Here is a 12,805-nt window from a genome sequence, read left to right on the forward strand (position 1 = left end):
AAGAATGCATCTTTTGGGTTAACTTAAAAGAGAGGCAGGTGTAAAAGTGAGAGCAGAGGTCAAATGTGACATGATATTTGGATGCAAACTATAATGGGACATTTAGAATTGCTATATGCCTGAATGTACCTAAATCATTTCCTAAATGTTGCCAAGACAAACAAAGGCAGTAGAATTTTAAACATAGTTTTAAGGATGAAAGACATTTTATGAAAGTTTGACCTTATTCGACCTTAAAGAAGAGGCGAGCAGGCCAAAGTAACGTGATATTTAGGATCCCATACATAGTTTTAAATAGTTCTATATAGCATTATTATCACTTTGACCTTCAGGTCAATCTATTGACCTTGAAGGAGAGGTCAGAGGTCATATTTGCTGTGATGTGAAATCTACTTTCTATATCCTGACAATACACACCACATCTGAAACAATCATTTTTTTTTTTTTTTTTTTTTTTAACCTGTCCCGTTTGGTTCTTTTGCCATCAGAATTATTGTCTAAAGGCGAAGAAAGATGCCCAACGGATTTACTTTACCAAATGGACCATCCCAGCCTTGCCGTAATGGTCCATTTGATTCACCTTTTATTGTTTATTTTATTTTCACTTGCTGAATACGGGACAGACTTGACTGGGGGAAAGAAAGGGGAGAAAGAAAGAGGGAAAGGAAAAAAAAAAAAAAAAAAAAACAGCTGAGAAGAGGGACAGGGAAAAAGGGCAAAAAACAAAAACCAACAGAATAAGCAGACAAAAAATACATATATCGATCACCTGGATCACCTGTTGAGAAAGAAAAAAGAAAGCAAGCAGAAGAAAACGAGAGTAATAAACAAGATCACAATGATATATGGGAATATGACAGTAAATACTAAATATTAAACATTATTGTGCAGCACGTGAGATCGACAGCGCAGTGTGTGCTTTGAGGTAGGAGCCAAAAAGGGTGTAGTTTGTGTGTGTGATCACCCGTGTGTGCACCTGTGAGCATGAACGCGCTTGTTTTTAAAAGGTTCCTTCATGTAATGATCTGCTAGAGGGTGTGGGGGGCCACTGCCCCGTCCTCCAGGGCATGAAGCAGGTATGGAGGAGATCAAAACTCCAGACATCCAGAGGCCCCCAGAACACAAGAGACCAAGGAAGACCAACAGAGGGGCAGCCGCGCCACTATCCCAGAAAGAGCTGAGGAGAGTCCCAGATGAGGGGTCACTCAGCAGCCGCGGAGCAGAAGCCAGGGGGGGCTGCAGTGACGTGCCCGTGAGCTCCGCCGGCAGCCAGCTGTGCCTGAGTGACCGAGCCCCGGGCCGAGAGGCCAAGGGCACCCCATCCCCGAAGTGGCCCGAGCGAGCCCCAGGCTCCAGGCCCCGATAAGCAGCCGCCAAGGAGTGAGCCGGTGGGTACCTGGGCGCCCACCCCCGGACACAAAGAACCACCAACGCACCGATGTCTGAGGGCGTCTGCCACCGGCAGGGGAAGTGGTGGGGGGAGATGGGCCTCCAAACCTTGGAGGGCCTGAGATGTCCCCAGAGAGGTGGCGTCTGATACCCAACCTGACATATAGACACAGACATACAGGCACGCACAGATACAAACATCCATTCCCACCCTCATGCTCTCATATACAATTACTCAACACTCACCCAACGTGGAGACAGACATAGAGAGACACTGTACACACAATCACTCTCCCCAAGCATACTCTAAGCCCCGGGTCTAGGTACCCTTGCCCCTGGAGGGGGAAACTGCGCCCAGACCCAGGTGGTGTTACCCTTTTCCCTGCGGTGGGGAGAAGCAGACCGCCCCGACTCCGCAGCAGCAGGGAGGCCCCACATTCCAGACCCCAGTCGGACGGCCAACTCCTCCTCCTAGCCCCCCCGCTCCAGCAGGCCGCAGAGAACGGGGGTGTAGGAAGACTCCAAACCTCCCTCCACCCGCTCATATGTAGTGTTGATGTATGTGTGTTCTAAGGTGCATTTAAAACCCAGGAGGGCATGGAGCTACCTGCCAGAGCAGCAGGTAAGCGTATAGCCCCTCCTGCTAGCCCTCAATGTCTACGTGTATTTAAAATTGAGAGGTGGGCAACGATGCCAGGGGTGAGGTGTACACCCTGATGGTAATTTGGAATCCGTGTAGCGTGCCCACCCCCAAGATCCTATATGTATGTGTAATGAGAGTGTGAGTAATGTGAATGTCTAAGTTGTGGGATAAAATTGAGGCAGAGGCAGCCAGAAGGGGACAGAGGGGGGGGATGTCTCCTCTGCACCCTGGTGACACACCCCTACCCCAAGGCCCTGCATGTGTGGGTGATTGTGGTGGAGCGGGAAGAGGGAGGCAGCTGGAGATGGGGAGGGAAGGAAGGGAGGGGCAAGTGACCCCTCCCTGGGGCCAGCTCCCCCGCTGACCCCAGTAGGCACCCCCATACTCTGCAACCCGCCAGGGAAAGGGGGGCCCAGGCCCATCCGGACCGGGGCCCAGTGCAGCAACGCCGCCCGGCCCCACAGAGCCCGGGACAGTCCACCTGACCCCACCACAGAGAAAACTGCACCCACCCCATCATCCACTCATCTTCCAGACTACACTAGACAATAGACGCCCAGGCTGAGATCTTCCTCCACCTCTCCTGTATCTCCCCCTCCTGCAGAGAGAGTTCCTGAAGAGAGGAAATCTCCTGTAGGATGTGACAACCTCCCCCACCAGTTGAAGAGCCCCCCAGGTGGTTCGATGCACAGGTGGCACCCTGCGCCAGGACTGGGCCCCCATACACCCACCCGCCCACAACCCCGGCAACACACCAACCCGGACCCAAGCCCCTGAGGCTTGGCCAGGGCCCCAGCCCAGAGACGGAGTGCCCCCAGAACCTCACGCCCATCCCGGACCCACCCAGGGGCAGCCAGGCTACCAGGTCAGTAACCCACGTCCGTCAGCACAGACCCTCCCCTAGCCCTGCTGCACGCAGCCACGAGGAAACCGTCACCTAAGAGCCAACAGAGCCCCTAATTGGCCATGACCGCTACCCCGGGTTGAGCCCCCCAAGGAAGATGCTCCCAGGGAACCCCCTGATGCCCTAAGCCTGTCCCTACCCCCACACCAATCACAACAGTGAAGGTGGGACCAAACTAAGACCCCCCACCCCCACTAGGTGATGGAGCTGATCAAAGGAGCCCAGAGCAATTGATCTGATGTGGTGGCAGAGGCTGTATCAAGACTAATGTAATCTAATAGATAATTTCTATATTGGTTAGAATTAAGATTATTTTTATTTTTCCAGTTCATGAGGACTATTTTCTTGGCTATGCATAGGGCAGTGAAAACCATATGGGCTATATTCTTTTCCGTAGTGACATTATCTAAGCTGCCCAACAAACACACTAAAGGGGAAGTTGGAATGTTACATTTCAGACACTTTGATAAGTCTTCACATATCTCGCGCCAAAACTTCTGAACTGGTGGACAGAACCAAAGAGCGTGGATATAATTGTCCGGTGAATTGGTTTGGCAGTGTGAGCAGTTGTTGGTAGACGTAAAGCCCATCTTGAACATCCGATGGCCTGTATAGTGCACTCTATGTAGTATTTTGTATTGAATTAATTGAAGACTGGGATTTCTAATTAGATGAAAGGTTTTTAAGCAAATCTGAGACCAGAAGTTTTGGTCAAAGTTAACTGATAAATCCGCTTCCCATTTTGCAATAGGAAGTGATATTGATTCATCTGTTTTAGAAAGCATTCTGTATATCTTGGATAGTAATTTGGGGGTTTTAAGAGTAAGAAATTGAACCACACTTGGTGGCGTTTGTAGTTCAACTTGACCCGGTTTAAATCTCTTTTTTATTATGGATTTAATTTGTTGATATTCTAAAAATCTTTTCTTGTTGATCCCATATTGTGTAACTAGTCTGTCAAATGCAATAAATTCTGTTCCTTCTAGTATATGTTCTAAATATTTGATTCCTTTACCACTCCAATCTGAAAAGTTTATCATATTATTGTTTTGTAATATGTCAGGGTTGTTCCAGATAGGTGTACGTTTGCATGGGATTAATGAAGACTCTGTCAACTTCAGAAACTCCCACCACGCTGTCAGAGAAGAGCTGATGTTGATGCTTTTGAAGCATTCATGTCGTTGGATGTTTGAGCTGATAAATGGTAGATCTGAAATCTCTAGATTATTGCAAAGTGCTTGTTCTACATCTAGCCAAGCATCTGAAACAATCATGATTCTAAGTTGTAAGACTTTTTGGTTTCAACCAATAAATCAGTAAGTTGACCTTTAAGACCTTGGTGGATGTAAGTCAAATTTTGATAGATTGTTAACACTGTTAACACAACTCTACACCCCTACAAAGTTTTATCAGAATTCATTCAAAACTTTTTGAGCTATTGTGTTTACAGACAGATTGACAGGTACGCAGGAACGCACACAAACGCTACCAGAAACATAACCTCCTTGGCGGGCATAATAAATAAAACAAAGGTTTTCTTGAGGACTGCAGCAGCACATTGATTCTGTTTCCTGTGGGAGTAGTTACGTGATGTAAGATTAAAAGCAACTGAAAAACAACTAAAACCGATTTGGCTGTAGCAGCACTGCTTAAACATACTTGAATGAAAGCACCAACATACAATGCTGGCAGCGATGCCCAGTGTTTTGTTAGCATTGTATGTTTATTTGGCAGTGGCTGATACTTAGCCAGTCACTGTGGAGTCTCCTGATTTAATATAGTACCATAATTCTGCTGCATTTTGCAAAAGACTGTGTTAACAAGAGCAACATTGTTTATTTAATGTGATAATCTCTGTGGGTGCAAAGGCTATTTTTAGTCCCATGTGCTATACAAGAGGTATGTCGTTCCAAATGTAAGAAGAACATAATTATTTCAGTTTGTCATTGTAGGCGGCCTTGCTGAATTCATAAATCACTGGACAGCAATATTTGTCTTTGGAATACACAGATAAGAGTGACAGGTGGATTTAGATTATGATGCAAATAAAGAAGCTTCAGGTGAGGCTTTGCTGTTGCAGGTGTAATGTTTAACTGTGTTGAACGAGTAATAGTCAAAGGGATCGTAAGCCAAATGGAGCTTCGTATTTACTGCAAAAATATGAGAATATGTTTGACCTTGTAATCTCAGTCTTCAAAAACAAAAATTACAGCAATTTCTTTCCAAAAAATGCTTTATTTGTTTGAATACATGCGCATATTTGTACATGATGGGTCCGCTGCAAGATATTTGATATTCTGTTTATATTTTTTTTATTTTGTCTGTTTGTTTTTATGCTTTTTTTGTAAAGAAAAGTACATACAGACACATGGATGTGTCGTCTAACAAGCTGCCTGACCTCTAGTGACCTTTCTTTCGCCGCTGGGTTTTTGTAGATCTTCTGCTTGGTCACTGGCCAGTTCTTCCAGCATTGAACCCCCATTCACGCTGGCCAACTTGGTTCAATTAAAATGTTAATTAATTAAATATAAATCCCAGTGTAAAAATATGCGTCAATATAAAACAGTTGGACGTTCTAAAATTGACTTGTTGTGCCAAGACAATAAAACCTGAAATTCCCATAACTGTGAGACATTGTGTTTTTCTACATTTCCCCCTTAGTCTAATTTTAGCACATCTGCAATATTTTGCAATATTGTCGGCATATTACACTTAAGCCAGCATTCAATACCCTCATAAATCCTCTAATATAGACATCAAACGGTAGAGTAGCATCTCTTTCTTTCTTCCTTGAAACTAAACTTTGTTTTTATTTACCTTATTTTCTACACACTGAAAAATACAGATTCTTTAAAGCTGATGATGAACTAAAATGCTTATTAAATTTAGTCTGAAATATGGAAAAATACTTTATTTCTTCTTCAAGTGATTTTTTTCAGAACTGAGCTGGTCTTCTTGAAACAATATTACAGATATTACTTCTCAAGAAACCTCTGATTATTCTCTATGGGGTGAAGTGTTTCTCATTTTTGTCTTATTGCACTCATAATCTCACTCTGTGTCGTATATATATTGTCTTTTTACCTTTTCTCTCTTTGCACTTTCGCCTCATATTGTCTTACAGACCTCTCTGCTTTCTCTACACTCATTCTCTTATTCTTTTTCTTTTTCTCCCTTGCTGTGTTATCTGTCTCAGCTCCATTTCCTTGCTCCCTGATACTCCCTGACTCAGTAGCTTTCATTTTCATGATAATCCAACGACACCAGTGGACTGCAAAATCGCTTTTACTGCTTTTTTTCCCCCTCTTCTTCCCCCCTCTTCCTCTCCGTCTCTCTCTCTCTCAACAGTCCCTCGCTCCATTTTTCCCCTACTGGTTTATCTTTTTTCCTCCTGGCTTTATTTTGCTTTTTGTAATTAAATGTCATTTTCAGCTCTCTCATTTTTTTTTGGGGGGGGGGGGGGAGTGGGAGGCTAAAAGTTAAAAAGTTTCTTTTTTTGTAGTATGATTATTGTTAAAACAGTGCAGCGTGACAGCTGTTAAAAACTGAGCTTGTCTGAGCTACAGTACCACACTACCACCATCGGATATGTTCAGTTCAGCTTTATTTTATTCACAGTCTACACGTAGCTCAATTACTACTCTGTCATCAAACTTCCATCCGTTCTCAGACATGTTTCTTTTTATCCACATCTTATATTTCTAAACATCATATTCATAAGAGATGCAAATTATAATTCCTGTCTTCCGGCAGGCATCTTTTATGTCATTTCAATGCACTGTAAATGCCCCAGACTCCACATCTTGCTCCTTTTACTAGAAGTAGCAACATCTAACACTGCACCACAGACTGGTTTATAAAATAAGCCATAATATTGCCACAAATATGACCTACACTTTCACCTGTATCACTTACTGACGCTTGCTGAAAAATAACACAAGCTGTGAATAAGGACGAAAAGATGCAGTTACATAAGTTGACCTGCACAAAAGAATTCATCACATTTTTGTGATTTTTTTAATCCGAAAAAGTTGCAATAATGCTATTACTCGAATTCATGTGTAACCTTTTTTACTTATCTTTAAAAAAAAAAAAATCAATTAAAAGTCTGAGTTCATATTCATAAATATTCAGATGCATGACAAAAGCACAACACTGCAATGTGTGATGTTATCTTATGTGCTGAGAACATTTCACTCAAAAACATCATAAACTATCACGAGTACAAGTATATTGTGACATCCTTTGAGGGGATTTTTCCACATCGGTTTTTGATTTGTGTTTTTTGATTATTATCTATCACTAAAAAAACATCACAGTAACTGGATAATTCTGAGGAGGCGTAGTTGGAGTGAAGGATCCAGTCAGCCCCAAGTCAGTAATGTCCAAAATCAGTTTGTTATATCCTGTGTTTTGTCAGTGACATTTAATTACTCCGTCAGTCACAAAAACTTTCAAATTTAATCAAAGAATAACTCTTTATGTGGAGAAAGCACCTTAAAGTAATCATTGAATCACACAAGCACAAACAAGTTAGGCTTGTAAATCTGCCTTTTTATATGCACAGCTGTATGAAATAACATCATACATGCATCAGGCAGGTGTATTTCAGCTCTTAGGTTGCCTATATTAAAAAATATATATTATTAAATCACATCAACCGAGTACAAAACTCTTCTCCAGTATTTAAACTGCTTTTGTCATTATTGTTCGGATTAATCAGCTAAGAACACACACATCATCTTCCATTTAGTTGTGCTGTGTGTTCAGGTGTGTCTTGACTTCCTAAAGAATTTGTGCTAAGATACTGTCACCATCCATCACTGTGTTTGGTTCGGCTGATTCAGAGTTATGAGAGCAGCGATACGACTGTTTGGTTAAGTACTGCAACCTCTGAGCTATTTTCTCACCTCGCTTTGCAACGCAGCGAGGAGGAAAACAAAATGGAAGGGGTGCTGGGAGAATGCATGTTCTGATCACTTTGGACTTGTTACTGGTAAATGCATGCATTAGCACAGTAAAACGGGACAGTTCAAATACCGCCCTTCATTTTAAAGGCACAACCTTCTTCAGATGAAGATGTACATACATCAGCTATGATGAAGCGAGCCAAACTAACAGCTTATAATCTGTCGAGATTTTCCTAAACAGGACTCTGACACTCAGATTTTCTTTCGCTTGAACTCTTTCAAAGATGTCAGGGTCATCTGAGAAATGAAAGGCCTTACCCTTTCAGGGTTTTCCGGCATATTTCAGAATGCAGTGATGGATGAACAGAAATGTCTACAAATTTCATCTTTGAAGTTCAAAACTACAAAAAGAGAACTTTTTTTACCGTAAGATCCTTCGCTTTCCACAAGCACAGATTGATGGCATTTGCCTTTTTCAGAAATGGTGAAGGTACATTTAGGATAAATAGGAACTTCAAAGTAAAAAAAAATGATCTGCATTCAGCTTTACATCATATTGTCCTCAGTTAACACTTCGCAGCTTTTCCAAGTCTTCTCGAAGAAAAATGAGATAACTACTTTTAATCGCAAAGGCACTTGAAACAGAAAGTTAAGAAAAAACAATCAGTAGCTGGCATCAGAGCCTGTGGTTTGTAGTGCTGTGGGAGGGGAACTGTACATTTGACTCTCCTGTGTGACAGCAGATCAATGCAGCCTGGAGCGCAGATAGAAATGAATTGATTGTCACCAATAAAACTCCAATTAAACAAAGGAACAAGCCTGGGAGAGAGCTCAGAGACAAGCAGCTCTCATCTTCACATCTGTCCTCGGGGGAAGAATGGGAGAGCGGGAGGCAGGAGAGGGAGTCGGGTGTGGGCTGAGGAGCCGGGGAGCATGGTTCATTTCCTCTGAATACTCTTGCTATCAGGAAGGTGTGGAAGTTATGGATGAATGTGAGAGTGAGCAAACTGCAGACGGAGGATCAGATAACCAATAGACAGAGAGTGCAAAAGAAAGAGGGAGCAGAGGGAGAAGTGCTGGCATTGATCTAAAGCTTCCCTAATGATGAAAAGAGATCTTAATTGTGGTGACATGTAATATAACAGGTTTAAGCAGTCAATTGTAGAGCTCATCTGACCTTATTTAATAGGGTAGTATGAAGCCTCTCATCACATAGTCTTTCTTTCCCTCACTACAGCCTTCTCTACCTGCCTGTAGATGTGTCTCATCGTTTTGTCTGTCAGTTTTGTCTCAGCCGCATTTATAATCTCCTCATTGAACAAATTCCTACATTTCATTCTTGTATGGACTTTCAGGTAGGTTGGAGGCCTTCCATCTAAGCAGCAACTAAGGGATGCTTTTTGCTCATATGAACCTCCAAATGAAATTTAAAGATGATTAATGTTCCCTATTCCTAGAAAATGTACAAGATCTTCTTACTCTCTCCTCTCCTCATCTCACTTCTCCACTAATAACATTTTCTTCACTATCTCCCTTTATCTCCCGAGCGCTGTAATCTGATTGTTCTTTCTGTGATTGTGCTGTTATTGAGTTGTCTGGATCATACATATGTATAAGCTCACCACAATACTTATTCTGTGCTCTGCTGTGATTTCCTGCAGCATACAACCAAACAGGAGTCCCATTCCTAATTGGAGGAAACACTAATGCAATGTTCAAGCGTGTAAAAGCTTCCCTCTGAAAAAAACTTTGCAGATAGCCTCAAGAGGGGACTCACACCAACCCTTGAGTCAAGTTTATACTGAAATGTTCCTTTTGAGTCATGTTAAGTTTGCTGAAAAGCTGTAAAAGTCTGTGTGTGTTAATGGCGTTGTTTTTTTCTCGACAACAGTGGCTCAGATATAAAGTGAGAATAAGAAAGTACAACCTTGGGGTTATGTAGCTACTTTGGTGGGCGAGTGATGCATGTGTTTCTTTTAAAGTACAGCGTAAAACTAGCTGTCATCCACAATTTTATGTTCTCCCAGCTAGCTGCACCTTGTCATAATTAGATTCAGTTTTAGCCAGCTGTGGGGCTGTGGGGATGGCAGTCAGTCTCTTTAGTAGATGGCCACACTTTTTCATGCGTGCAAGCTTATATTTGATAAGATACAGTGCTTAACAAATTTATGAGTCCACCTGTCACATGCTCCAGTGCTCCAATTCAAGCCGGCACCCTGGACCTCTCTGAGAAGTCAGAAATTAATCAAGCATAACATTCAACCAATAAAACAAATTTTTCTGTTCAGGAATCCAAGTGAATGACTGTAATTTGGGATCTTAATCAAACAATAACAATTTTTTTCTGGGTTTTTTATTTTTTTTGTAAAACTGTACATTTGAAAATTCAAAGCTAAACACACTAATTATATTCTAGTATTAAAAATATAATTTGGATTAAAGAACTCATGCATTGTAGTGGATTTACCATTACCGTTGGATTTCGGTAATTACCAATACTGTTAATTTATGGAAGCATAACCCTTACATTGGGTGATGGTTGTCATGGCAATTGTTGGCAATCTTTAACAAGGAATTGTTAAAGAATGATTAACAAAACTTATAGATATATAAATAGATAGATATAGATAGATACACACACACACATGTAACTGGCTTAGAGTCATTCAGTTCTTGATTTAAGGAGTTTTCATCTTCTCGGTTTCAAGAGAAATCTTTTCTGTCTTTCACAGAGTTCTTCCCACAAATTTTCAATGATTTTTAAGTCAGTTGACGCTGACGACCACTTCAAAAGCTTCAGCTTGCATTTCTTGAGGTATTTTTGGTGGATTTTCCAGTCTGCTTGGGGTCATTGTCTTCTTGTGGGAGTTTCACTTTCTTTTCTGACTGCAAGAAATTCAAATCCATAATTTGCTGATAGCTGGTCAAGCCACAAAGTTCTAAAATTGCCAGGTGGCAAATAATTCCATTCCTCACTTATGAGTTACTTATGACCTGACAACTGTTTTGTGAGTTCCCGACAAAAAAAAAGTTAAAGAAGAAAAGCTGATTTTCAAGGTCTGTCCACTGAAACATTTCCAAAAACTTCTTTTCAACTAAAAAATCACAAACTATATAATTTACCCAGGGTTGGCTACCACTTACAACTCTAAGTTCCTTTCAAATCGAAATCATAAACTGAAAGAGTGACTACTTTTTAGCTGTGTGTGCGCACCTGTGTGCTTTTAGCTTCAGCACCTCTTCATCACTTCAGCAGTGCCCCTCTGGTTATTGCTCTAAAAGTTACTTCTGACTCATTGTAACTTAACTGAATAGGCGCTGAGGAGGAAGAAAAGCATGAAGGTTTATTTCTCAAACCGTCAATCTTTCACTGAATGCGGCAGCCTGATATGACCTTATAGCAAACATCCGCTGTTTCAAAAGGTCTACAGCTTATGGATTTCATGTCAAGAGAAAATATCTGATATTTCTTCTAACAGATCCTCACCCTTTAAATTGATTTACTGTCAAGCACAAAAAATTTCATATTCATGCTAATAAAAAGTCCATCTATTTATTGGTTTGTGTTGGCATTTTATTATTTTCATGCCACAGAAGAAGAGGGCCTTTCTCTGTACTCATCTTTTTCACTCGATCGACATTTGTTAAAGTTGCTGACTATGTACAGTTGCTTTTCCCCCTTCAGAAAGACTTATGTCAGCCTCAGATCCCCCCCCCCCCAGCATAAAATCATTTTAAAACTTCGTACAGCTGACCCTGAAGGTTAGGTTGAGGTTCATGGTGAGATGTTGCTGCTGAAGTTTCTGGATTATGATGATTGTGCTTGTTTAAACTCTGGGCCACAAGCTTGAGAAATGATTAGGACTGCACCAGCAGAGTGTTAGCCTGACAGATGGCAACACATGGAGTTAGCTGACAGCACTGCTGACAGCGCATTCACAGGAAGTCCCCATATTGCATGCACTGTACACAGTCTTTGTTGCTGTACATATTCTGATGTTTTTCTGCCATCAACTGTAGCTTGTTTCTACCTGTCAATGCCAAAGTCAGCTCACATCACCTATTCACAGGCTTAAAATTCCAAGACCTCTGCACATGCCTGCTGTCAGTGCACCAGAGGGAATTGGGGTCTGTTGAAAATCTGCAGTTAGACATTATCCCAGTCACTGGTCATTCATCTAAAGCTTTCTTCTTTTATAAGTCCATCCTCGAGCGGTCGATACACTACCGTTTATTTGCTCTTCAGTCAATCTACTTAATAATCAGCTCTGCGGGCATGTTAATTAAATTCATTTCAGTTCAGTTCAATTATATATATATCACCAAATCACAACAGTTGCCTCAAGCATGGCAATAAATAACTAGCAGAAATTGATATATTGAATGACTGAATATATCAGAACCTATATAAGTGCCATTATTTTGCATCTGCAGCAATATGTAGTTGTTTTTAGGTCAGAGGTTGATGAAAGATGAGGCAGGCATAAAGCTGCCGGTCCCACTGCATTGGATAGGAATGAAGGAAGACAGAAAGTGTCCCAACCTAACTAGACACAAAGATGTGATCCTGTACTTCTGTTTTTTGGGTTGGTGTTGTTATTGACTGGGAGAATAGTTTTTAAACTCCATCCAAATACAGCCTCAGGGGAAGCGCATGTAACCCCTCTGAATAGTTGTAATACTTCGCACTGTCACTTCATGACAGCTTCAAGCTCGAAGTCTGTGTGTTTGAAAGTGTGTGTGTGTGTGTGTGTGTGTGTGTGTATACATATGTGCATATGGATAGGAGCATGGCAGTGATGTGATTGATGAGACATGAAAGAGAGCAGAGCAAGATTTCTAGTCAATCAGCCCTGTGAATAACCACCTAGGCTGTGGATTAAAGGCAGAAAGCTGTCTGCACAAACAAAGGCTCACATCCATTACCTTACATGCAGAGTTGTTTTGCTCTCTGTGGCA

General features: G+C 41.7%; 1 protein-coding gene across 2 annotated transcripts in view; it reads left to right on the forward strand.

Moving 5' to 3' along the window:
• Positions 1–12,805, forward strand: part of nxph4 (neurexophilin 4) — a 49,436-nt gene that overhangs the window by 34,301 nt on the left and 2,330 nt on the right. The window lies entirely within an intron of this gene.

Source organism: Oreochromis niloticus, linkage group LG5, assembly GCF_001858045.2.
Source record: "Oreochromis niloticus isolate F11D_XX linkage group LG5, O_niloticus_UMD_NMBU, whole genome shotgun sequence".
Lineage (NCBI taxonomy): Eukaryota > Metazoa > Chordata > Actinopteri > Cichliformes > Cichlidae > Oreochromis > Oreochromis niloticus.